Genomic DNA, 27,955 nt, shown 5'->3' on the forward strand with positions numbered 1-27,955 from the left:
GCGCGCAAAGGGCAATGAAATGGGGAGGATTAAAACGCATACAAAGAACTAACAGTACCTGGCAATCACCGAATATGGCAGAACAACGGGACGCATACAAATCACGCTTAGAAAGGTAGGAGTGACGACGAATGAAATTTACACGACCAATGTTGTATCCGTTCGGTTGGTCTGCGCAGTCCCATCGAGTGTCGCTGGGGCCTCCTTATCGGAGAAACATCTGCGAGAGCCATATACCGCTCAGGCAAGCGCGACCGTACACGGGAACAGTTCTTGCGCGCAGATAACCTTCCTCTACGCGGCAGCGCCGCTCTTGCAACAACTTCGGCTGCTGTTGAATTTTCTTCGTTATCGCACGTGCAGCAGCTGCACAATCACGACGCCTATATACGAGAGGCCAGACAGCTCACCTCTTAAAATGAAGCAGTTTACAAGACGTTGCGATTCCTCAAAGACCAAAACTGACGCGTGACTTCTGTGAGCTGTGATGACAGAGTAAAAGAGTAAAAAGCCCTTCACCCTTACCTTTCACAGCGAGCGAAGCAATATCTGCGCCTATTCCCACACTGCAAACCGTTTCACACCCTTATAGGTGTATTTGCGATAAAACACCTATCGTACACCCTTTTTTTCTGTCAATATTATCCGAAAGGGTGTAATGTCTTCTTTGCACACCCTTCGCACACCCTTTTTTCATTTTTGGGTGTACAATGGGTGTACGTTCTGTTAAACACCTATGGGTGTTCTTTGGATTTTACACCTATGGGTCAATTCACGCAGTGAATTGACCCATAGGTGTAAACAGGTATCGTTGTACTGCTGAATGCAATAAACAGAGACACTGAACACCACGGGCAAAGCCTCCTGAAACCACGGGTCACCACCCTGGTCGACAGAGCGTCTTGGCACAGGATACTGTTTCACGAGGCACCTGAGTGTGAAGCTACCTGCTCGTGAATCAGTAATGGTTCACATTGGTTTGCTAAGCTTGCCACTAAATTTTCATTCTTTTAGTAGTGCATCACAAGTCTGCTGTAATTACAAAGACGCATGTATTTTGCCTACTTTATTAGGCAAGTGGTAGTGAAAATAAAATATAGCATTGTCGTGCCTGAGGTTCTGAATGCAGTGAGTCAACTGATGTTACTTATTTTGAGCTCACATATATTTAAGCCTTTACATCCCGATTTATTTTTGAGAAATCGTTTCCAAAATAATTTTATTTATTGCTTGATTGGATTGACACGTTGAATGAATGCCCGAAATACATTCGGAATAATATATGTATTTGTTTAGCATTCATAAGCATTTGTTCAGTTTAGAGATAGTTGGCTTCACTGCACTGTGATCATCGCAAACACCTCTCCTAACGCTTAATCTATAGCATACATATACAGTGAAATCTCGTTGACACGATTCTGCATAATACGTTTTTCAGCCTAATACGTTCTCCTTTTTATTTCCTGCCAACATCCCTTGAAAATATTGCATTTTCATGCGTTTAATACCATCACACTTTTGCCAAAACTGGATAATACGACCGCGAAAGTGGATCTTGACCGATATATCGAGAAATCCTGCGTTTATTCTTCGCTATGACAGCTCCCACCGCGTTCCAACAACTCACGATCTGCGCGTAGCAGAGCCGCTGAGACCCCAGCAGCATCAGTTTAGCGGCGAAAAGATCGCTGCTAGGCGATCTTTTCTTTGAGATTATATACATACATATATATTGCCGCTTTGTGAGGGCCCCCCGTCCAGTGAAGGGAGACTTTAAGCCCTGCTTGTAGTCATGCAGCCCTTACTGTGTCGTCGCAATGCTTACTGCGATTCGAATACACTGTGTAAAGCATAACAAAACATAACACTGCCGCAGAAAGAAAGCTGCGCCCACGCGACCCAACAACGGCCGGGACGCCACCTCCTCGGCCGGCGCAGCCGCCGCGGCCGCCGCGCGTGCGCAGCGCGCGGAACAGCTCTATCACCACGTGACTTATGCAACGCGCTCAGACACGTCGCCGGACTCCATCGTTTTCTGCGTGTGTTGTGCGTCGCCTCCCGATCGGTCGAGTTTTGCACTCGGTGTTTCGGTTGTTTGAAGTGTGCCTGCTCTGTGTGCTCGTCCTTTACTTTCTGCCAGTGCTGCTTATTACGAAGATGCACTATACTCAAAGGGAGACCTGCAGCTTCATATCGTGGAGCACTCGAACTGAAACGGTATGTACCACTTTCACGTTGCTACGGCCAGCGCTTTGTTAACTCCGAGAGCGCGATCTAATGCCGTTAACTAAGCTTTTCTTAACTGGTTGACGATCGGTGAGCATTTGTTAACGTAGCGAGCATATGTGAGTGCATTGTTTCATCGGGATGAAGGCAAAGTTGTGTGACATTAGGCGCGGGCAGGCTTTGCTGTGTTTGGTGTTGAAAGCAGTGTGCGCATGCGCGGCTGTGATTCGGAGGGGGATTTGAACGCAGTTGTGGCGGTACCCGCCTGTCGGCGGTGGTGTTGGAAGGGGGCCCCGCTCTCGATGAACCACTATTTTGATTTAAGAATAGTTGGGTTGTGACGGCGCCTGTTACCTCTAAGCGTCAAGCGTGTCTAAGGCGCGTATGCTTCGGCCTGTTGGTAATTCAAGTGCATTTTTTGTCGCACAAGAAAAAAAAAAAGAAACAGGACAGAAAACAACGACGTGGTGTCCGCGTCGTTCTTTTCCGTCCGTGTTCGTTTTGTGCGCTAAAACTACCGTGATGCTCGGGTTGATGCGTGTGGGTCATTTTAACGCAGCATGTTGCTTCGTTTTAGGTATGCCGCGCGAAGCTCGCCTAAGTGCTAATACATTCCGTTTCGTTAAATTCGTACCGATGTTTTAATTCATCCGTAACATAGGTTTCCTGATAATCCCGGCACCTGTGCACGGGGAGCCGTTCGTTAAACTTGACTTGTGTTCGAATGAATTTTTCATGTCTATGTGTGGCCGAATCGCCTTGAATACCTGAACTGTGCTCGAGCATCAGTGTGCACTTAGACGTGCGCAGGGTTCCCCATCAGGGGGGATGGAAGTAGGAATGTTAATCGCTGCCCCCCTCCCCCCGCCTTACTAAAAAGTCAAAGTATGGGGGCAGACGTTGCGCCCCCCCCCCTCTGTCTGAATTGACTAGGGGGGGCGCACCCTCCCCCCTTCGTGCGTACGCCTTAGTGCCCGCATTCGAGCACAATTTATTTTATTCTGTTTGTTTCCATTATGTCTAGCTTTCATTATTTTGTTGTGGTTATTAAGAGTTATATGCGCCTCGCCTCGCTTTGGCGTTGTAACTTCGCTAAATACTTTTACGTGTACAAACATTAAAAAACGCAGTTTGCACGACCACCTCCAATGATATTATTTAGTAAAAGGCAAGCCTAATGATTTATAAGAGATCTTAAATTCTCCAATCATCTTCAAGGCTGCAAGTTGCAGCCTTGAAGAGAAGTCCTTGTGCATAGTTTTGTTTTATATGCTTTTTATCGATGTGCAGGAATCCTTCATGCCACTAAAGAATGCTCCTTTTTCTTTAAAAATGCGGATGATATTTGTCAAATAGTACTTTCTCTTTCCCAAACAAGCTAATTGCACGTGGAAAAGCTGTTAATTCTCTCCAGTTCCATATGGGGCATCTTATGTACTATCGTGAGCAATATGAGCTCGAACATGCGAGCGCGTGGCGAACAGCCTTGAACCTTACGTCGGCTGATTCGCAGCGGCGGCTGTCGGAAACAAAGCGGAAAGGGCGCCGCGCTTCCACTAGCTGTTGACCCTCCCGCTTCGATATTGTTGATGCGAAAGAGCATCTTAGAGAGTGTCCAGGCCGCTAGCGGTGATATGAATTCCCATCAACGCGAACAGCCACATCAGACTAGGTAGCTGCTGAGATATCGGCTGTGACGTAGCCTGCCACGATGCGCAGGCCATGCTTGCGCATCGTTATCTCGGTGGTGTCGGCTGAGGATTTTGCCGCGCCTCATTTATTTATTTTGTTATCATTGCTAGCGGTCATTGGCACGCAATCAGCCGACATCTCGCAGCAACGCTAGCGAGGCGGGAGTACCAACAGTCAGCGGAACAGCGCCCCCCCCCCCCCCATCCCCTCCAGTTTCGGCAACGCCATCCACGTATCACCCTATCTCAGCTTTAAGGCTATTTTCCACGTGCTCGCATGTTCGAGCCCATATTACTCACGATAGTACACGGTACAGAAACTGTTATTTACTGAAACAAATAATTGAAGTCTGCGTAGCGCTTTCCAGACAATGATCTTTTTATTTTTTATCATGCAGGGAGAGAGCGTTCCAATAACACCTTGCATTGTGTACGATGGCCCCGATCTTCCCTATGCAAGCAAGCTTTTCCTCCCTGTGGACAAAGAACTGCTCTTCAGTGTGTCCAATGCCGAAGAATGAGTAGCTGCACTCATGGCAGCACATTGGCTAAACATTGGTTAAATATCGGCTGCCATCACAAGGTGTTCAACGTTCTCGTCGCTGTTGAATGGCTCCTTCTTGGCCAGTGGGTAATGACTCCGAGGACACAAGTAGTAAAGCTCCTGAACATTTTCAAGAAAGCCTAGAAAATAGGCCTTAGCTTCTGCTTAAAGTATGTCGCCACCTGTGATTAACTCGAGCTTAAGCCATAAAGCTATATTTTCATATGGTAACGAGTAGTTATTTGTTTTACATTATACAGAAACGAATACTATGGCGGTACTAGTATTTCATTTCAATTTCTTGCTCATTTTCTTGTGACATTTTAATTCAAGCCATTTTGTCTGCCGATTTCAACATGTTCTCGCAGGTCATTCCACTTTGTGGTTATTGGCTTAGTTTTTATATTCAAAGGACTTTGTGACTTTTTTGCAGTAGTTTTAATAATTGAGATCTTTTGCTATTGAAACTTTAGCTTAACAAAACTGCCAGTACTTGTCAGTGAAATCAGTGCATCGAATATTGTTTTAAAATTTTTTTTTTGAGCTATATGACAAGCTTTAAGTTTTGTCAATATTTTTTTTAAGAAATAAATACTCGTTTTATTCAATTACCAATGATTCTGTTGTCTTTGCTTGGAAAGGGATAATCTTTAAATTTCTCTGAACATGCCCGTGTAAAATTTGATTCCACTTTTGTTATGTAGGTAATGCTTCTGCAGTGCTGTCGTTGTCATAACGTCCCTATTCCCATGCATTTCCTGCATATATTACCGCATTTAGCATGCGCTGCGACGTGCGCGTCGTGGCCCGATTGCTCACTTTTTTGTGTTGGAGCCACAATCTATTGCTCTTGAGAAAGTGGGAAATATTTCATAATTCCAGCAATGTACACAGTTTTCTACTTCACTCATGTACTTTCCCAGAAAAGAGATAATATGGAGGCCTGCTGTGGAAAACGACATTCTGAGTCCTTATAATGTTGCGTGAGTTGTCACGGAGCATTGATACCCTGCTCGTGTATCAGCTACAGCTGTGTGATGGCAGTGTTTACCCTACTAAGAAAGTCGACAGCAGGCACAATGGTGTGGGCACTGCTGGAATTTTGAAACTTTATCAATCCACTTTCTCATCAAGGGATTGCACATTTCTGAACTATCTCCTTAACAGGAGAACGACCAGACCGTACCTTGTGTGTTCCAGTTGATTTCAAAACATACACTGATGTTATGCAGCCCATTTAAGACGATGGCACCTTATTTTATCAACAGCATGAGTGCAGGTATAAGAAGTGGCATCAATATTTCCCTTCTTGGGAAGGGCAACTACAGTGGGAAAATTCATTCTGGGGTGTGCCCAAAGGGACCAAGTGTCTGTAGTGCCCCAAGGGGGCTGACAGAGAAGGTTCGTTTGTGCTTCTCCCTGTAACTGCTATCCTTTCGAGGGCGGTTTCATCTATTACACCCCACTCGCACGGGTGTAGCTTGTTCTAAGACCCATACTGCACTATACGGCTGTGTTAGAATGAAGCATGTTAAATTGAATTCCTCATTATGAAGTGGAAATAACGCCCTTGCTTCATATTTTGACACAAACGCCTTGGTCATTTGTGCTCCTTGTTTGGCGGCATACGCGATGCCGCTCCGCACACTCGAGAAAGGTCATTGAATACCGTAGAATTTGTCTCGAATGTACGAGCTCTGTGTTTATTAAAGCTTGACTTTATTTTGTACTATTGGATAACTGTGTGAACATCTTGCAATATGTGTCAACACATCTTAGGTAATAACTTTGTATTCAGTCACGATTGTACTGTATATGTAAGGGCCATATATGCCGTGCTTCATATGCATTATAAAATCTGTGCTGCTGCCAGGATTTTCCCTCTGTGGCAGGAGCCACTATAATAGGTCATGCGCCCTTGAAAGGACTAGCTAAAGGGTAAGCTTTCTAGCGTTTCAATGGGAGCCAACTGGGAGGGGGGAACCACTCGAATTATGGAAATTTTTGCCTGGGTGTTTGGGTGTAATTGTGCATAAACACCTTAACGCCCTTTTCTCGTTTGGGTGTAATGTGCTTTTACACCCTACACCCTTTTTTTCATTTGGGTGTAATATGCTTTTACACCCATTGGGTGAAAGTTTGAAATTACACCCATTGTATAGGTGTAATCCTGCTTGGTACACCTATTTTTTGGGGTGTAGGGGTGTGAGTTATAGACACCAAGTTACACCCATACGGGTGTAAAGTGGTTTACAGTGCAGAGAGAACGGCGGTTAAGTAGTCACAGCATTGCGAAAAATGTTGGAACTTTATGCATGTCGCCATTATTAGAACTAACCTTCGCTTAGAAGCGTGAATGTACGTACTTCATCATGCCAGAAAAATGCCTCAAGAGGCGCCTTATACGGGGACTGCAGAGTTTTCAGGGAAAGGGGGGGGGGGGGTAGGTAGAGAAGCAATATTATTGTCAGGGTCCAATGTGCCCTTTCTTACTTTGTTTCGTGTGTTTTCGGCGTACTAGAAAAGGCTGGCCTTTTTTACCTCTTCCAGTACGGCATAGTGAGCAATGCTTCATAGACGAGAAACGGTAAAAAAAAAATTAAAGCATTTACATAATGTGGGACATGGTGTTTGGAACAAAGCGATACTTCCTCTCGAAGTTGCAGTTGACCGGGTCCATCGCGTGTAGTCTATACGGTGCCGTGCGGGAACGAAATGGTACGTAAGTCGCCTATTTTATGCCAAGTCTTTAGTATGGCGGCGGGTACCTCCTCCAGACTAGTTGGTGAGGCTTCAGAATATCGCTGTATCATCTGGGTACGTTGACACGGCGTAGTCTAGTCGCCTGGCCGGGACGACCAGAGAGCTCGTTCTCGTGCCGTGACATCTGCCCCAGCAAGGGCTCACGTCCCGGCATCAAGACATTGTAGAGTTCCGGTAGGCTCTCTATCTTCGATAGGATGGTCAGCGCCACCGCCAAGAAAAAAAAAAAAACCTATCTGAAAGCGACAGCTACAACTTTCTTTATTAAGAGTTCCTTCATAAATGTTCAGCGAACAAGAAAACGCTCAACACGCGTGTCTGGTTAGGCTTTTCGTGCCACAATCTCACTCTGTGCGAGAAGTGGCAGGGGCCGGAGGCTGTCAAGCCGCGAATTGCGACACTATGAGCCTTAAACTACGTGTTCTGTCAAAACAAACATGTTGCAATGGCTTAGATTGGCCTGCGAAAAAAAAAGACATAGTAAGCTGGTAGGACATTCGATTTAGCACCGTTATTTGTAACACCCTAGTGATTGAAACGGGAGCCCTTTTGGCTTAGCAACCTGATAAGCGTATTGTGATTGCGTAACATAATCGCAGCCGGACACATGGAGCCGTCTGAAAGCTGGGAAATGAAATGGATCAATTTGGTTACTGTGTGACATTTGAAATGCTGGCATCGTTTTTTAGTGGAGCGAATTTCGTTTTTACGAGAGCAAATTTTGCGACGGGGAAGGTAGACTGTCATAATACAAAATAAAATGGGCCACAGAAGTTTAATGGAAACCTTTCCTCGCCTTGTGCTATGTTTTACGCAATTTTTTTAGATTGAAAATGCATCAAACGTGAGCAGTGAGCCTGTATTAAAAAAAATGTGGTGGTATGTTACACTTGCGAGCGAACCTATAAAAATGAAATAAGAAATAGAGAAATAGGTACTTTCTTTAGAACAATAAATTGACTTGGTTGGTTGGTTAGTCAAGAGTGAGAGAAATAGATGAAAACGAAACGCAGGGAGGTTAAGCGGGCGCGAGTGACCGGTTTGCTTCCCTGCACAGGGGTGGGGATATAGGGGTCGGAAAGAGGACAGAGAGAGACATAAAATGAAAACGAAAAACACACACACACGCAAGACGTTCCAATCAGAGCCGTTTCTGAGAGACCGGTTGAACGCATAAAGCGCAGTAGCGCTTGCACAGCCTTTTTCTGTGACGTTAGGTCCGGTCGATGGCGCAGGATTCTTTCTTCAGACAGAGTGCGGTCGTCCAATTTGTCGAGCGAGTTGCAAAGTGACTGTCTCTGTGAACAGTACTGTGGGCAGTCGCACAGAATATGCTGAATAGTTTCATCACTGCCGCGGTGGTCACATGATGCGGTGTCGTCCATTCCTATGCGGCACGCGTACGCATGCGTAAATGCGACATAATGGGCAAAAAAAGCGCGCAGACAGACGGGACGGAGAAAAGATGGACCCAACCATAACCTGAACAGAAGGGTAGCGTCAGCTCGGCGAAGGCATGGAGGAATTTGAAGGCTCAGAGTTGGGTCCAGGGAATATAGTCGCGCATGCTTGAAGTGCGGCTCGTTCCATTGCGACGTGGTGCATTGTCGAGCAAGCACGCGGAGCTTTCATGCAGCGTCAGTCCTACAGAGCAGTATTATTATTTGACTGTTTTCTGTATGGGCTGAACGGGCAGCGTGATCGGCCCGTTCATTGCCGATAATCCCACAGTCTTTATTAAACTGTCCTGAGAGACGCGACTGGGTGACATGGATTTTTTAACGGCGCTGAAAAAGAAATACAAGGACGACAACAACGAAACGCTTAACTGAGAGACGATGGCAATATCTTTTCTTCTTCTTATATTGTTCTATTGCAGCGTTTTGCACGTTTAGCTACAATTTCGAAATAGTAGGATTTTCAACATCCAAACCCTCCATACTCTTAAAGGGACTGACAGCGAATTTTTGTGGTATACCTCTTTCGTTTAGTGCAACAGAAAGCTTACCGGTCAGAGTGTCTAATCATGGAGTGAACACAAGCCTCCCCCCCCCCCCCATCCCCTCCCCCCCCCCCTTTTTTTCGGTTAATCGTGAAGTGGTAACGCGAAAAATGCCGTGAAACATTTTTTTATCAGAATTTTTCGATGTGCAGTGTCGAGTAAGTCGTACACGCAATACACGCTGCAAAGAGTGGTTGGTGAGTGCGACAGCGGTTCGTGTTTGCGCGCTGCGGTTCGCTGCGCATGCGTGCACTCCACGCGCATGCGCCGCATCTCGACATGTTTCATTAGTTGCCGCGAAGGCAGCGTTGCTTGTCACCGTCATCTCCTTTTACTTTGTAATAAGCATAGAATAAAGCGGGGATGCCTAATCATATACAGACGGTAATTTTAAGCGCTGAATGGGGTGCGCCTGAACAACAGCAGATTATGTACAGCAATCCGAAAGATACTGAATTGCCGGTATGAAACATTGTCACAATTTAAGAATACGAATCCTATTGATATCGCGAAAAGAATGCTCAAAGGGGTGGTGCCGTCAAATTTCGAGGCTATAACAAGCCTGTTGTGGGTTTCCTCTGTACGTAAGGACATTCCACACGAAGAGTAGAACACAGCAAATGTTTAGAATATATTTTAATTCACTACCAAAGTGTACCTAAATGCCCATTCTCCCGATCGAAACCCATCGCTAGTGCGCCAACACTGACGTAGATCTGTAGGATAGGCAACGAAAGTTGTAGTGACGTCACACCAAATCTGCCGTATTAACGTGAGTGACCTCCGCCACTTCCGCAACGTATGTACATACCGGCTGTAGTGAACTAAAATATATTCTAGTTTACTATAGTACCGGCAAAGCATCGGTTGCTACATCACTCGCCGAGTTTCGATCGCTTCCTGGCTAAGTGCGTCACAGCCTTGTGTGGCCACGTGACCACGCCTTCTACACTTCTACGTCACTGCCCAACCTCGGCGCCCAGAAACCGAAACCGAAAGTTGTCCACATCAAAAGGCGATATTAAATTATTTAGCGAGAATACATGAATCTTGGTGCGTGCATCATGCTTCCCGGAGCTATAGGAAACGCCTACAGCAAAGAACGTGCAAGCCACAAATTTGGTGGCACCACCCCTTCAAGCTTTAACTCCCAGTACTTCCACTTCCCCAGTGTCTTGTGACACGTCTGGCCTGCCGGTTGTCGGCAGCTTTAAAGTGACACAACAAATTGCAAGTGTTCACTCACAACTGTTTTATCAACACGTAACAATGCAATTATATGCACATGAAGCATCAAGGGAAGGCTATGCCTAAGCGCAATCCATAAAGTGCTACTCGGACGACATAAATGGCAGGTTCTGCTGACTCGATCGTCTTCTTATGCGGTCTGGAGTATGGCACGGGATAGTTGGTCTTACTATGTTTCTGGGAGGTGAATGGGACGAGCTTGCTTGCAAAGACACGGGAGTAGTTTCGTACGCGTGAATCCACAGCTATTCTTCCAGCAAAGAGTGCATTTGAATCAGGCACGTAGACAGAAATCAACTTCACAAAAATTGTGATTTATGGCGTTGTGGGTACCTTTCTAGTGTACTTGTTTTGTAGCCCCAAGAGAGCTTAACGGGCTCTAGAAACGCTGCTCTTCCAGCTTTCGCTGTGACTGTGCTGCGGTTTCAGCGCAGGCCTGGCGTTTTTTTCGGGGGGGGGGGGGGGGGGCCGAGGCCTAATTGTTCGAAAGAAAGTCTTTCCATGGCAAAAAGAAGAAAAAGTTGCCCGGAAATATAGAAGGTTGGACGAATTTCGGGGGGGGGGGGGGGCCGGCCCCCCCCCCCGAAATTCGTCCAACCTTCGGCCCCCCCCCCCCTTGCCTACGTGCCTGATTTGTATGCAACTACTTGGTCATAAATAAATGTATACGCCTTCAGTTGACATATTCTTACGGGGAGAAATATATTCACACGATACCCAGAATAAATTCAGCGGCTGGCAAGATGGCGCCCAGTTCGCCGAGTCTGTCCACGTCGTCTTCTTTTCTGTCCTCTTCGTCGTCCTCTTCATCCCGTTACATTATCTCCCGGCGTCTGGAGCACCGACCCGGCGCAAATTAGGAGGCAGTCGAGTGATGTGGCTTGAGGCGCGTAACATGCACTATGCCAGTACGAGGGTGAACGATGGTGGGGTCACTAGGGGCGATTTCGTAGGTGACGTCAGTCACTTGGCGTATGATGCGGTAAGGGCCGGAATAGCGTGGAAGTAACTTCTCCGAAAGTCCAACGCGGCGCAAGGGGGACCAAAGCAGAACCATATTACCGGGTGCATAGTGGACCTCACGATGGTGGGCGTCATATACGCGCCTCTGATTGTCCTGCGAGTCCGCTGTTCGTCGTCGAGAAACTTGGCGCGTTTCTTGGGCCTTTGTTATTGCTTCCCGAGTGTACTCCGACGTGTAACTTAGTCCGGTCGGCAGGAGTGTGTCTAAAGGTAGCGCAGGGTCGCTGCCAAACAACAGAAAAAATGGAGAGAATCCAGCAGTATCGTGCCGAGAAGAATTGTAGGCAAATGTGACAAACGGTAACGTGGTGTCCCAGTCGCTGTGGTCGGCGGAGACATACATGGACAGCATGCCAGTAAGAGTTAGATTGAGGCGCTCGGTAGGACCATTGGTTTGCGGATGATAAGCAGTCGAAAGCTTGTGCTTAGTTGCGCAGGAGCGGAGGAGATCATCACCCACTTTGGAAACGAAGTAGCTGCCTCGGTCGGCGAGGAGCTGCAGAGGGGCGCCGTGATGTAGGATGACGTTCTCCAGGAGGAAGTCGGCAACATCAGTTGCACAGTTAGTTGGGGGAGCCCGTGTGACGCGTATCTGGTAGTATAATCAGTTGCTACTGCGATCCACCAATTTCCCGCAGCCGACGTAGGAAAAAGGCCAAGCAAGTCAACACCGACACGGTAGAATGGCTCTGATGGGATGTCGAGCGGCTGAAGGCGTCCGGCAGGATGGGTAGTTGGTTTTTTCCGTCGTTGACAAAGGTCACAGGCAGCAGTATAACGGCAGACGTCGTGGTACAGACCAGGTCAGAAGAAGCGCCGGCGAACTCTGTCGCAAGTCCGTGACACGCCGAGGTGGCCGGCTATCGGCACATCATGAAGCTGGGCGAGAACAGTCTGACGCAGATGAGGAGGAACGACGAGTAGTCTGCCGGCACCGTCAGGACTCATGTTGCAACGGTACAAGACACCATCATGGAGCTCAAACATCCGAAGGGAAGGGTCGGGCGTCGCCGATGTTAGCCTTTGGATGATATCGTTCAAGAAAGTGTCCCGCCGTTGTTCGATTCCGATGTAGTGAAAAGCGGACAGAGAGAGAATGTTGGTAGATAGGTTGGCCGTAGAACTGTCTGGTGGGTGACAGGATATTGGGACAAGCAGTCGGCATCTTGATGTAAGCGGCCGGTTTTGCACACAACTGAGCAGTCGAATTCTTGAAGGCGCAGAGCTCGGCCCAGGCTGCCTAAAGGGCGTTTCAGGGACGAAAGCCAGCACAAAACATGGTGATCAGTAATGACTGTGAATGGCCAGCCGTACAAATACGGACGAAATTTTCCGACAGCCCAAATGAGCGCCATCCATTCGCGTTCAGTAATCGAACACTTCCGCTCAGCAGGAGAAAGAAGGCGGCTGGCTTAGGCAACAACGCGGTCTCGTCCTTGCTGTTTCTGAACCAAGAATGCATCGATGCCATGGCCACTTGAGTCGGTACGGACTTCTATTGGAGCAGAAACGTTAAAGTGAGCGAGAATAGCTCGAGAAGTAAGCAACTGTACCCCATTGGAGAACACATCTGCTTGCTCAGGGCCCCAGACGAAGGCAGCGTCTTTCTTGAGGAGCTGAGTGACAGGGCGCGCGACATGGGCAAAATTTTTGACAAAGCGACGGAAGTAAGAGCAGAGGCGAAAGAAACTGCGAACGTCTTCGGAACAGGTTGGCACAGGGAAATCTTTCACTGCCCCTGTTTCATCTGGATCAGGGCGAACACCGAAGGAATCAACGAGATGTCCGAGCACCGAAATTTCACGACGGCCGAAGTGGCACGTGGCCGCATTTAACTGCAGCCCCGCCTCACGGAAGACAGATAAGATCTTCGATAGCCTTTCAAGGTGCGTCGTAAAAGATGGAGAAAAGACGATTACGTCGCCCAGGTAGCAGAGGCAGATGGACCATTTGAAGCCGTGCAGGAGGGCATCCATCATACGTTCAAACGTGGTGGGCGCATTGCATAAACCGAATGGCAACCCTTTAAACTGGTAAAAGCCGTTGGGAGTGACAAACGCCGTCTTCTCGCGGTCCATGTCATCAACGGCAATTTGCAGTACCCGGAGCGGAGGTCGATAGAAGAAAAATGTGCGCCGTGAAGGCAATCCAGGGCATCGTCAATGCCTGGCAGAGGATAGACGTCCTTCTTCCTGATCTTGTTTAAATGCCGATAGTCGACGCAAAATCGCCAGTTGTTGTCCTTCTTCTTAAGAAGTAGAACAGGGGACTTCCATGGACTGCAGGAAGGCTCGATGATATTCCAAGAAGGCATTTTGTCGACTTCCTGTTGTATTATGTGTCGCTCAGTATGGAAGACGTGGTAGGGTCGCCGATGAATCGGACTCGCATCGCCGGTGTTAATCCGATGCTTAACAACGGACGTTTGTCCGAGAGGGTGGTCGCCAAGGTCAAAGATGTCCCAAAAGGATTCAATGAGGGAACGCAGGCCATCAGCTTGTTGGGTCGGTAAGTCGGGCGCAATCATCTTCGCTGACACACTTTGCTCTGATGGAGTAATGGGAGAAGGCACCCGAAGCTCCGCCGTAACTTAGAGTTGAAATATGGCAGTCTGCCGCCGGCATAATTTCCGCGAGTGATATGCCACGAGGGAGCACGTGTGTATACATAGACCAAAGTTCACTAGAGGTAGACAGGAAGCGTTGTCCGTTATAGAAACTAGTGTGTGGATACGCAACGTTGTGCGAAAGCAGGACGTCACGATTGGAGGACACAATATAGCCACCGTCAGGAACAGGTGGGACAGGTGAGACGCCTGAGTAACTGTCCATTGAGGGAGACGAATGTGTTCTGTGCAACAGAGCCGGCTTGGAGGGCAGCTGGGGGAATCAACAGAATAAACAACAGAAGGTAGAGCGAGTTATGCCACGCCCGCAGGACAGTCTATCAAGGCTGAATGTTCCGACAAGAAGTCATGTCCCAAAATTAGGTCGTGAGAGAAATGTTCCAATACACAAAAACATAACCGATGTGTGGTGTCCGGCGACGCTCAGACGAGCTGAACACACACCGATCACGGCAGGTGTTCCACCATCGGCAGCTCGGACTACAGGAGTTGGGGCAGAAGTAAAGACTTTCTTCAGGCGGTTTCGAAGGTCAGCGTTCATAACACACCCGTAAGCGCCAGTGTAAATTAGGGCCGTAACTGGTACACCGTCCACGTCTACATTGGTAAGGTTCTGATGAGCAGGCAGGGTCAATAGAGAATTTTGGCATCGTGTCGTTATTGCAGCATCACCTCTAAGAGTTGCTCCCGTCAGTTTTCCGGAGGTGAGCGCCGGAAGGAGCTGGGGGACGGCGATCGACGAGATGGGGGAAAGCGGGAGAAACGGCGTTGCAGCAAATTAAGGGAGCTGGGTCGAGTGGGCAACGAAGTGTCTTCAGGGGTTAGCGGCTGTATTTGCGGCGATGAGCGTGAATTACCGGGGGGTAGGCGATGGAAAGGAAGGTAAGGTCATGGTGTCGAGTTAGACCAAGAACGGCAGTGAGGGGAAATATGACCTACAAGACCGGTAGTCTGGTGTGCGCCATTCCGCCGGGATGCGATAAAGTGTGGGAGCAGAGAAGCGTCGGTTAGGTGTGACTGCGACAGGTGCAGTTGGTGGTATGCAGTCAGCTCGATGAATGGAACAAATATTGTTCAAGCCTACGTACGCCAATTCCTGACGCACGATGGTCTGAATGAGGGAGACGGTTGAGTGATAATTCTCGGAGTTGGGGGTTGGTGATGTGAGCGGAGCTGCGGCTTCGATTTCCGGCGTGCAATGCGGACAACATCACTGGAACTTTCCGTCGAAGGCAAGCGGGAGACTTCGCAGGTGGACGTAGCTGCCGTGTTAGGTAGGCGTGCAAAATGATGGAGAACACGGCGGCTCTTGGCTTCCTCAAACCGCTGGCATTCAGAAGTGATGTCTTCAACAGTAGATGAATTTTTGAATAGAAGAAGGTGAAAGGCATCATTTGCCATGCTCTTGATGACATCTCTTATCTGCTGTGACCTTATCTGCTTCGCATATCTCCGAATCCACTTTGCGGCACAAAGCGAGCACGTCCTGAATGTGCGCAAGGTAGGATTCGGTGCACGTTTGAACACGGGAGGAGAGCTCTTTTTGGGCGCAGTGCTACCGTCCCACAGGCCTGCACAAGGATAATGACACAGCACAAGGATAATGACACAGCGTAAAAGCGCAGAAGACGAAGACAGAGAAGAGGTTTGTGTCAAGCCTCTTCTCTGTCTTTACGCATTTACCCTGTGTCATGTCGCATCAACAAGCCCACACTGCTACCTAGTGAACAAGGATAATGAAAAAATAGGGATGGTAGAGCTACGCAAACCCACATAGAAGTGCGTGGCAAGTGCGCCACTTGAAGAAGCTTCGTCTAATGTTGATCGTAATTAGTTTGCAATAGATGATTTAGTAATCGCAGCGCATGGTCGCCAAGGTGCACACCCTGGTCTTGTAAAACAAACTATCGATCATTCCGATGAACAAGGAATGAATTAATGCTGTTCTGAAACAAAGTCAGCAGAGAATAGAGCCTTACAGTGTTTGGCCTCGATATGTATCTATTCTGTTAAACAGCAGGGTTTCAAAACTCTGACAAAGTGCACTAGTCAAAGCTAAGCTCAAGCACGAGTGCACGGAATTTACTCACTTCACGACCCCTACAAATGCTTTTTATTTTACGTGAATCGCTAACGTCTAACAGATACATAGAAATAAGATACGAATCTTCGTGTATTATTGTTTCTCCGTTAAGCGTTCGTGTTTTGCAAAGGAATGATGCAACGCTAACTCAATCTATTACGCTTGCAACTGGCCAGTGATGAGGTTGGCGAAGATGCCGGTCCATGTAGTGGCTGCGACAGCTTTGTCACTTCCATTAGGATGCAGTAACCTTCTGTAAACACTGAAAGATGGCGTCCCGTCCGTGCTGACCCCACATTATAAATATGTTTGTCAGTTTCATGTTTCTCGATCAAACCAATTAAACATTGAAAGGTTGCCTGGAGCAGCACGAAGTCGACTTTACATGGGCGATGTTTTCGTTATCTTTAAAATTTGACGTCATATATAGGATGTTTTGAACAAAAATGTATTATGTGAGTGAGTATGGGTGAGTTCTCTGCGTTTTCACGACCTAAAATATACGCCAATGTCACTGCGACAGCGGGAACGCGATGCTTTGCGCGCGGAATTCATTGCAAAATCACATTAAAAAAAAGGAAACACTGAGCACAAAAATACGTGGCCGTTGTCGGATCCGCACTGCGCCCACATGAACCCCATACGCGTGCTTGTATAGCAGCAACGGCCACAGATGTTCACGCCGCTTAGTCTAGACTCTCCGTAACAGTATCAAGGCCTTGTGGTACGTTACGGCTCTAAAATATTAGCAGGCTGCGGGTAATTAGCATTGATCTTACTAATTATCAAGGGGTATAATCGCTAAGATATGAAGAAGAAATTCTTAAGACAGAACAGTATACAACATAGGAATGATCAAATACGAGGCATATTGAACAAGTAGTAGCAGTTTGACTTCGGCGAGTTGGCTCATGCTTGGATATACGCAGCGTGACTGAGACGAAGAAAGGAGACAGGTTTTTCTGTCTGTATGTCTCCTGTCTTCGTCTCATTCACGCTACAGATATCTAAATCAGAAAATAAGGTCCGTTTGGCCGTCCAGAAAAGTGTTTAGGCAATAAAAATGTTTGACAGTTTTAGTTTTTGCGCGAACCTTCTTCATTTCTCTTCATAATTTCGTTGACTTCACGAACACGTTTTGTACCACTGCACTAGTTCCTTTAATTCATTTGCATAGAACTTCGCCACCGCAGAATTGAAACTTCACAACGAAAGCCTTCAAATTGTTTTCCATTTCGGTGAAGAAGAATGGCGCCACTGCAGTGGCTCTTTCCCTGTCTCTGCTTCAGTGCAGTATATTCTCACGGGGTCGTGACGTCGGCGAAGGCAGCAGGTGGCGTGTCCAAGATGAAACTAGATGAAACTCTTTATTTGGCCGAACTTGTGGCCGGGAAAAGGAAAGTCAAACTACAGCAATACACACAGTACACTGATAGCGGCGAACAGAGCGTCGGCAGTCGATAAAACTGCTCATTGCCGGGACACGCCGTCTTTTATACATCATGCATCGAACTTTCCAGTCTTATCACTAGTGGTCGCGCAAGCTCTGGAATAATCTAGACTATTCGCGTCCTGCGCGAAATCTTAAAAGTGATCTACTACAATCGCGAAGCTTCTCGAACACTGCGGCGCGGTCAGCGTCGAGCGTTGCTAACCGTCCTTTGCTGGTCAAACCAGAATACATCAAAATAAAACAAGAAGCGGGCGTGGCATTTCCCCCCTCTGAAAAAGCATCGTCCGGATGCTTGTGAAAGAACACAGAAGGAAAAAAAGAACAAGTGCATACACAAATAAATTTACAATAACAAAGGAAAAAGTAGAGTACCCAAGTTCGCTAACGCAAAAAACGGCTTAAGGCGCACGACATGGACGACTTCAGATCGTGCGCGGCGTCGCTGGGAGTTCGTAATGCCGTCCGGGATGACCTCATAGTCAAGAGCGCCGAAACGTTGAAGAACCTTGCATGACCCGATGTATCGCCGAATGAGTTTTGCTCTAAGCACACGTCGCCGTATCGGCGTCCAGACCCAAACACGGTCGCCGGGCTGGTATTCCACGAAGCGTCGTCGAAGATTGTAACGGCGGCTGTCGGTCGTCTGCTGATTCTTGATGCGTAGGCGGGCGAGTTGTCGGGCTTCTTCGGCGCGCTGAAGGTAGACAGTCACGTCGAGTTTTTCTTCGTTGATGACGTTGGGTACCACGGCGTCGAGTGTCGTTGCCGGGTTCCTTGCGTGTACCAACTTGTATGGCGTTATTTGCGTCGTTTCTTGCACGGCCGTGTTGTATGCGAAGGTCACGTACGGAAGGATGGCATCCCACGTCTTGTGTTCGACGTCGACGTACATGGCCAGCATGTCGCCGATGGTCTTATTTTGACGCTCGGTGAGGCCATTGGTCTGTGGGTGGTAGGCTGTGGTCCAGCGGGGGCTTGTGTCGCTGTATTTCAAGATCGCTTTGGGGCGCCATGACGCAAGATGATGTTCTCAACGAAGAACTTGGCTACCTCGGCAGCACTGCCTTTGGGCAGGGCCCTTGTTTCGGCGTACCGGGTGAGGTAGTCGGTAGCTACGACGATCCCTTTGTTTCCGAAAGTCGACGTCGGGAACGGCCCCAGTAAGTCCACCCCGATTTGCTGGAACGGCCGGCGAGGTGGCTCGATCGGCTGAAGTAGTCCGGCTGGCCTTTTCGGCGGTGTCTTCCGTCGCTGACAGTTTCGGCAAGTCTTTACGTAGTGGGTGACGTCGGCAGTGAGGCGAGGCCAGTAGTACCTTTCTTGTATTCTCGCGAGCGTGCGGGAAACACCGAGGTGTCCAGCCGTCGGGTCGTCGTGTAAAGTTTCCAGAACGCTCTCGACGTAATGCTGAAGGTACTACGAGGAGGTAGTTGGCCCGGAGTGGCGAGAAGTTTTTTTTTAGGAGCACGTCATTCCGCAAGAAAAAAAGACTCCGGTCCTCGCTTGGATACCTTTGGAACAACGGTGGCGTTGCCCTCGACGTATTCCACAAGACCCTTGAGTTCCGGGTCTGCTCGCTGTTGTTCGGCGAAGTCATCAGAACTTAAGGTTCCCAAGAAGTAGTCACCATCCTGGTCGTCGTGTGGCGGTGGGTCAAAGGGGGCACGGGACAGGCAGTCGGCGTTGGAGTGTTTTCGTCCGGTCTTGTAAACGATGGTAATGTCGAACTCCTGAAGTCGCAGACTCCACCGTGCGAGGCGACCTGAAGGGTCCTTCAAGTTAGCTAGCTAACACAAGGCGTGGTGTTCGCTCACAACTTTGAAAGGCCTGCCGTAAAGATAGGGGCGGAACTTTGACGTAGCCCAGACGATGGCAAGGCACTCCCTTTCTGTTGTGGAAGAGCTGGCTTCCGCCTTAGATAGCGACCGGCTAGCATAACTGACAACCCTTTCTAGTCCGTCAGTCCTTTGCACTAGGACGGCTCCGAGCCCAAGCTGCTTGCGTCGGTGTGGATTTCCGTGTCGGCGTATTCGTCGAAGTGCGCAAGTATCGGCGGCGTCTGCAGGCGTCGTTTCAGTTCTTGAAATGCTTCGACTTGTGCCGTTCCCCACTTGAATTCCACGTCGGTTTTCGTGAGGTGCGTTAGCGGCTCGGCGATCCTTGAAAATCCTTTGACAAAACGCGTGTAATAGGCGCACAAGCCCAGAAGTCGGCGTACGGCCTTCCTGTCGGTGCGTGGAGCAAAGGCAGCGATGGCAACTGTTTTCCGCGTGTCCGGGTGAACTCCAGACTTACTAATCACGTGGCCCAAGAACAACAGCTCCTCGTACGCGAAGCGGCACTTTTATGGCTTCAGGGTGAGTCCAGAGGTTTTGATTGCTTGAAGTACAGCCTCAAGGCGCTGGAGATGCTCGTCGAAGGTTGAGGCAAACACAACGACGTCGTCCAAGTACACAAGGCAAGTTTGCCACTTCAGGCCTGCTAGTACTGTATCCATAACGCGTTGGAAAGTCGCAGGCGTCGAGCAAAGACCGAAGGGAATGACCTTGAACTCGAAGAGGCCGTCTGGTGTTATAAAGGCAGTCTTCTCTCGGTCTCTCTCGGCGACTTAGATTTGCCAGTAGCCGGTCTTAAAGGGACACTAAAGGCAAATAACAATTTATGTCAGAGTGAAAGCCCAATGTATGACAACTTCTAAAACGGCAATATTATAAACAGCAGTGCCCTACTTACCGAGAAATTAAGCTAAATGTATCACATGATGAGCGCCACGGGTGGGACAATTTCGAAGTGATCCCGATGACGTATGGAAGTCGGCCTACAAGAAATCACTAGTAATCAAACTAGCAGCAGTAAAAAAAGAACCTTCCGAGCTTCAAAAGACGTAATAAAATGCTGTTTGTTCGTTTCCGCTTGATTCATGGTAAAAAGAACCTCCGTGGCGTTGCCATATGGGGAACGGCGCGCGTGGTTCAAAGGTTCCGTTTTCGCCGAACTGCGCCTCACCCGGCGCACTGCTTCGCTCACGCGGTCGCGTCTCAGTGGTAGTTTCGGGATCGCGTACTGCCGCGTGTGTTTTGCGCGCTCGTGAAAGTCTCTCTGACCGAAAGTTCGACAAAATGCCGCATGCATGTGGTATTGCCGGATGCCCGAATGGTGCACAACGCCAGTGCTGCAGCAAGGAAACCGGTGTGTCTTTTCACTGGGTGCCGCGGAATGAACCCTTACGCTCGAAGTGGCTTAGTGTCATGCCATTGCGCCAGTGTGCTGAACAGTCAAAACCTCTGCGTGTGTGCTCGCTGCGGGACTGCGGGACTGCGGCAAGCTTCGATGGCTTCGATGGCCGTTGTTGCTACTGTGGGTACCGCTACTTCCGCTCTGCTGCTACTAGTGTCGGCGGCCGCGCAGTAAAAGCGGGCAACGTTGGGCACGGCAGCAGTGACGTATGAAAGTCGTATTTTCAGGCGGGAGATTTGAAGCGCGCTAACGCGATTCGGACCACTAAAAACGTGATTTTATTTCAAAATAAGCACTTCCTTGGCATAAAAGTAGCACTACGAGGTTTCTGGACCGCTATTTCAACAATCAACGTCGACTTAATATTTGCCTTTAGTGTCCCTTTAAGGTCCATCGACAAAAAGTACTTCGCGCTGTGGAGTCGATCCCGGGCGTCGTCTATACGTGGGAGAGGATACACGTCCTTCTTTGTGATTTTGTTCATGCGATGATAATCGACGCAGAAACGTAGGGTTCCATCCTTCTTTTTCACTAACACCACGGGTGACGCCCACGGACTCTTGGACGGCTGGATGATGTCGGTGCGCAGCATTTCGTCGACTTGTTTCTTTACGGCCTCGCGCTCTCGCGTCGAAACTCTGTACGGGCTCTGACGGAGCGGTGTGGCACTTCCTTCTGTAATGATGCCATGTTTTGCGACTGGGGTTTGCCGAATTCTTGACGACGACGAAAAGCAGGAGGCGGCGTGTCCAAGATGAAACTTTATTTGGCCGAACTTGTGGCCGGGAAAAGGAAAGTGAAACTACAGCAATGCACACAGTACACTGATAGCGGCCAACAGAGCGTCGGCCGTCGATCAAACTGCTCATGGCCGGGGCGCGCCGTCTTTTATACATCACGCATTGAACTTTCCAGTCTTATCACTGATGGTCGCGCAAGCTCTGCAATAATGTAGACTATTCGCGTCTTGCGCGCGATCTTAACAAAGTGATCAACTACAATCGCGAAGCTTCTCGAGCACTGCGGTGCGGTCAGCGTCGAGCGTTGCTAACCGTCCTTTGCTGGTCAAACCCAAATACATCAAAATAAAACAAGAAGCGGGCGTGTCAATATACACGATCGTGGCCTGTAACAACATGCGAAGACAAGTTATCTTCGTCGTGTCATAACGGTCCAAATACAGCCGTCCATTTCAAAGTCTTTGCTCTCTGTGTTGGTCGTTAAGCATTTTTGGTACTAATTTTGCGCACAGTTTGGAAGATCTGTGGTTTTCAGTTAATAATCGACTAAGTATTGCAGCGTGCTACCAAACAATATATATAGGTCAGAACACTACTCGTCAATCTTCAATGAAATCCCAGTTCTTGGTTCACTTGTTGAACATTTTATCGATCTGGAACGGGGCCCACTCCTCCGCTTTTAATCCTGCACAACTGTGCAGCAATTTTTGGAGCCTTGATGTCATTATGTAACCTTTCATTAACTCATTATTGTTAGTCCATAAAGCAAACAACTTTCCAAGAATTTCGGAAGCTGCTGATCGCTTTCGCACACGGAAATCGAATCCCGCCACGCACTTCGCAACTGGCCGGAGTGACGAATTCTGCAGACATTGTCGTCTGCATTCACCTACAATCCAGTAACTATTGGATCCTCATAGAAGCTTTCAACTAAATATTCATCATGACTGGATGTAGGCGCGCAGGCCTGTACCACCTTCATCTTGTTGTTGCTTCGTAGCCGCTAGGGGACTGATGGCCGAGGGTTAATTGATGTATTCATATCGGAGGTAGTGGCAAAATACTGCGCCAGGGTGACCAGTCCTTCTCTGGTGAGGGAGTGCATTACCGGCTGTGGTCTCGGGTGAGGCCGCACCCCAGGCTTCTTTATGCAATTCCATCATCACGCGGATTTTCTTTTAAAATCCGGAGGGGCGGGGGGGGGGGGGGTAGGAGTTGCACGGCACCGGGATTCGAACCACGGACCTCTTGCATGCGAAGCTGATGCTCTAGCTGTACGCCATCGCTGCGCCCTGTAACTCAGTAAATCAGAGGTGTACAAAAATATTCGTTAAAACAAAGCCATCTTTGATTATGTTTAACATTTTTCTGAGTTAGACCTGTTTTAAAGCTTGTTGGAATTTGTTTTGTTTTGCAATCAGAAAGAAGGAAATGTAACCGAATAAACGTTGTCCTATTGCGACGTACGTGTGGTTCTGTACAAGCTCGTTGTTGCAGGTTACCTTCCTTCGCAACGTGAAAATGCTTGGGGAAAACACTAACACCGACAAAACGGTGGGGCGCTGTCACGTATATTTTTTGCGCTTGTCTTATGGTACACATCGGGCCTTTAAGCGCACATCCTATGAGTGGTTCATTCAAAAATAGACTGGATAGGGACGGGATAACAATTTCTCTACCGAACGTAGGGTAGTAGCTGATCAATTAGGGAGAGAAAGAAAGCTAGAGAAAAAAGGTGGAGAGGTTGGCCAGGTTAACAGTCTGGTTGGCTGCTCTGCACTGATATAGAGTAAGGGCCGAAATGATGAGAAGAAAAGCAGAGAAAAAAACGAAATGGCAGTGGAACATGCAGTACACGTCAGTGGCCCAAAGCCACATCGCAAACGATGACTAGGAAGGAATATTCTACGCCCTGATTTCGATGCAATAGAATTTTTTACCTCCGTTACAGTTTTTCATAGACCATACTGTTCTTTTTTTTTCTTGTTCTTTTTTTTAATATAAGCTTGAGCAGTGTCACAGTGAGCTCACTGACTCCGTATGGTTGGTGCGCATGATTACATTAGCCGAGCCTAGTGCAAATCGAGAGGTGGAAAATAGCGGGTGGCTTGAAGATTTTAGCATATGCACTCAAGTGACCGGTACTCTAATATCTGCTTTGGAAATAGTTTCATGAAGAGATATCGGCTCCGTGAATTCACAGAAACTAAAACTTCTCTGTGTGAAAGAGTTGTTTTCTGTTACTGCGCGGCAGGAAGGCCATGCGCTATGATTGTGAGCTTTGAAGTCAATCAAGAAGTCGTTTCTGCACAATAGCTTATCAGAATGTATTTTAGGCGTAGTGTGAGCTTCGTAGTGTTATTTAGCTTGTAATACAACATGGCAAATGAAGTGTCACTTGATGCTGAATAACCACCACAGCTGCTCCTTGGTAGAGGCAAGCCTAGCTGGACTTTATCCAACGTGTTGCTTTTCCGGGCCTTTAGCCCTAGACGGGGAGAGGGGGGGGGGGGTATCAAGCCGTGTCTAGACTGCGTTGCGAAAGGAGGAGAAATGCGAAAAAAAAGTGAAACAGACGGAGTCGCCAGCGACGACAGAAGATGACAATCAGCGCTTTGTTTAAAGCTATGAACTGTTGCATGATACACTACATTTACTCGAGGCCAGATTTGCTTAATTGAAACGTTGAAGTAACGTGCAAAAATAACAAAACGAAATCGGACTCTCTTTGTGAGGTTTGCAACAAAAAGTCACAGTTTAGCCGCAAGGGCGACAAATTGGAATGTAGAATGTTATAGGAAATAAAGCTAGCAGCTAACTACACTAGAATCCGCCCTTGCGTAACTCTACAGAACGCTGGCATAAGGTAAATACGGCAGCTCCAAGGAGTCAGCGGTGAGAGCACAAGTAGAAGCCGTCAACTGATTTCAGTCGAGATAGCGCGCGCGCCATTTTGATCAAAGTACACAGTTCCTGCCGGGGTCACGTACCCCATGGGCAGCATTCCCTCTTACAGGACCACCCATGGACTGCATTTCGTGCGATGGAGAAGGCTGGTGCGTTTGCTCTCCGCTTGAGCCACGATCGTCGGCTGGCATCGCATTCTTTCACTCGCACATAGAACATACGACGCGCGGGGCGATGTTATCGATTTGGACTTTATACGGAACATGACGGCGACAGCAAAGCTGCGCCTCGAGTGTCCATATAACTGCTATCGCAATAAAATTCTTGCGTCCGCCGGGACTGCGTCCGCGGAGGCTGAGCCCGTACCCATCACATACTCTGCAATACTGCAACATCAAAGGCTTGAACGCACCCCCCACCACATTCAAAGCTCAACAAAGAGGACAGCACCATACTCAGAAGACTGCAGAGCAACACTTACACCCACGGTATACTGATGCACAGAGTGTACCCAACCTCTGCCCAATTTGCGGCGTAACTGACACCTTGGCCCACATGATCCTCGCGTGCCCCTGCAGCATACAGACAAACACAACGCCTTCACCGAATGCCAGTAACGCCGCTCAAGAAAACGAGGACCTTCTCGAAACGTGGGAGGCCAAGCTCGCCTCAGAGGACCTGGACCAACAACGACGTCTCGTCGCCAGGGCCAAAGAGGCAGCGAAGGCCAGAGGGTTCCTGGAATGAGGAGACCTCCCCCCTAGGGTAGACGCGGGACTAGCACCGCGACACCGTTTCGTGCAATAAACGTTTATTCCTCCTCCTCCTCCTCCTCCCGGATGGCGCTTCGTGTCTTGCTTATAACAAAGCAGCAATAAGCATTTTACAGAAAAGAAGAATGAAATTTTATTAGATCGCCTATTTACCAAACTCACCTATTTGCCAAATTCTGAGAACCACGTCAAAGAACCTCAGTGGTCGAAATTTCCGGAGCCATCCACTACGGCGCCTCTCATAATGATAATGGGGTTTTGTGGCGTAAAACCCCAACAATTATTATTAAATTCTGAGAATGAGAGAAGTACCAAGGGACAGTAGCAATAAATTGGTGGCTGTTTCCTTACATTGCTTAAAGAGCTTCAACATAATGGATGCATTGGGAACACTAACCAGATATACTGAAATATACACAGTAAGGGTAATGAGTTTGGCTAGTTGGTTTCTGTTAAGCTTTGTGTTTGGTAGCGCAAAAAAGGACGCACAGATTATCCTTTAGTTGAAAGCGTTTGTCTCTTTAATGTGTGTGTACTTTTTTGCGCTAGCAAGAACATGAATATTATATACACAGTGTTATAGCACTGAAAACCAGAAGATATCAAGGGCTTATCGAAGCGCCACGTAGCCGCTTGAAGCGAAGATCGATGGGCGGAATACTTTGATATCGTCCCTAATAAATACCCAGGGAAATTTCTTTGCAGCGGCATGAGGCGTTAGGACCCCTCAGTCTAGTGACGCGAATACGAGTCGACTGCATCTGACGCGGCAGTGCATACAAATAAATATAATACCCCTCGTACCTGCGGAAATGACCTTCCGGTATACTTTTTGAACGTAATAACGGAAGGCGCTTGTCGTGATGCTCACACATAAAACAACTGCCAAAAATGGGATGTTTAATTTTTTTTTCCAGACTTGCACACATCACGCCAGTAACATGACCTGAGACTTTGCTCAGGTATGACGAAGACGATGTAGTCACTAACGTCTCTATTCTTTTTTCTTCCAACTGAGTAATAACCTCGGAACTGTGGCTATTCGGGCTTGTCTGTTCAACGCACTGAAAAATTGTAGCACTGAAAAACAGACAGACAGAAACAACGAGAAGAAAAACACGCGCTAACTTTAAACAAAGCCCTTTTTTTTTTCTGCGCGCCGTGTTTATACTAGAAACTAATCGCCACTAGACATAAGTCACTTTCTTAGAAATGTTTCTCTTTTTTCTCACAGGTATAAAATCAGAATTTTTTCTGCATACGTGTTATTCAGAGACTACTTATGTCCCCTTGAATTGGCTTATTAGCTACCCACAAAGAGCACTCTCACCTAAATTTCTTGATTTTTAGCTAGTATTTTTTTTACCCGGAGCATGCGTGTTTGGGCTATAAATCACGCAGCAATAAAGGGGTCCTGCGCATCGCAAACTTGTAGGCCGATCCTATGTTTTTCAATGTTTTCTATGTTAGTCTTATGTGTTCCGAATGCGGGCAATACATCATGTGCTCAACGGATGGAAGCGAGCCTTCTTTATCCATCCAAGTGGCTGTCACAAGCACGATACTTTCTATATGTGGAGTGTTCTGTTGCAGAATCGTGTTCAGCGGCCATCATCATTTTCACGTACTGTCCCTATGTGCGACTGACACTATCTTTTACTAGCTCTATGACAAATAATTACACGCCAACACAACACTATTGTGTGAAGAACTGCTATGTGGTGCACACAATTTCATCTTGGTCCGCTACAGCATCGCCTGTCGTGGCCTTCCAAATACGATGTGTCACCATCATCATCAGCCTATCTTATGTGCACTGCAGGACGAAGGCCGCTCCCAATGATCTCCAACCCACCCTGTCCTGCACCAGCCGATTCCATTTTACGCCTCCCAATTTCTTCATTTCATCACTCCACCTAACCCTTGGCCGTCCTTGGCCGCGAGTCCCATCTCTTGGTATCCATTCCGATGTTCTAACTAACCATCTATTATCTGTCCTTCTCGTGACGTGACCTGCCCAGGTCCGTTTTTTTTTTTCTCTTTATATCTGCTAGGCTATCGGCTGCCCCTGCTTGTTCTCTGGCCCAGCGTGCTGTCTTGCTATCTTTGAGTGTTATATACGCCTATTCCATTGCACGCAGGGTGGTCCTTAGCGTCTTGTCGAGTTTGTTTGTACGTGCCATACCTGGGGTTTATAATCGACGTTATGTACACCTCGCCCTGAAAATGTATGCACAGACGACAGTGCTCTGCAAGTCTATGTGCAACGCAAAATCTTTCACCAATTATCCAGTACTGTTGTTGGGATGAATAACTTGTGGTTTGTGTGCAGTTTGCCAGCTGCAGTGTATGGAAAACGTGTTTTATAAGATTCCGCTTTCATACGGTAAGATTATGATAGTACATAGGTCGGATGGATCGGTGCCTCAAGATCGCATCCGTGAACATGCAAATAATGTGAAAGAAAAATTCGGCAGGTCCCAGGCCTTGTGGGAATCGGTTTCATGCGAAGCAGTCAGTGATTAGTTCTATGCTGCACTTTTTAGCTTTGGGCCAAGCGTTACGAGGTGGATCGACGGTGTTTTTGTAAGTGTAGTAGTTGTGTGTACATCATGGGCTTACCACACACGTCGACAACA

The sequence above is a fragment of the Rhipicephalus sanguineus genome, chromosome 1 (genome assembly GCF_013339695.2).
Source record: "Rhipicephalus sanguineus isolate Rsan-2018 chromosome 1, BIME_Rsan_1.4, whole genome shotgun sequence".
Lineage (NCBI taxonomy): Eukaryota > Metazoa > Arthropoda > Arachnida > Ixodida > Ixodidae > Rhipicephalus > Rhipicephalus sanguineus.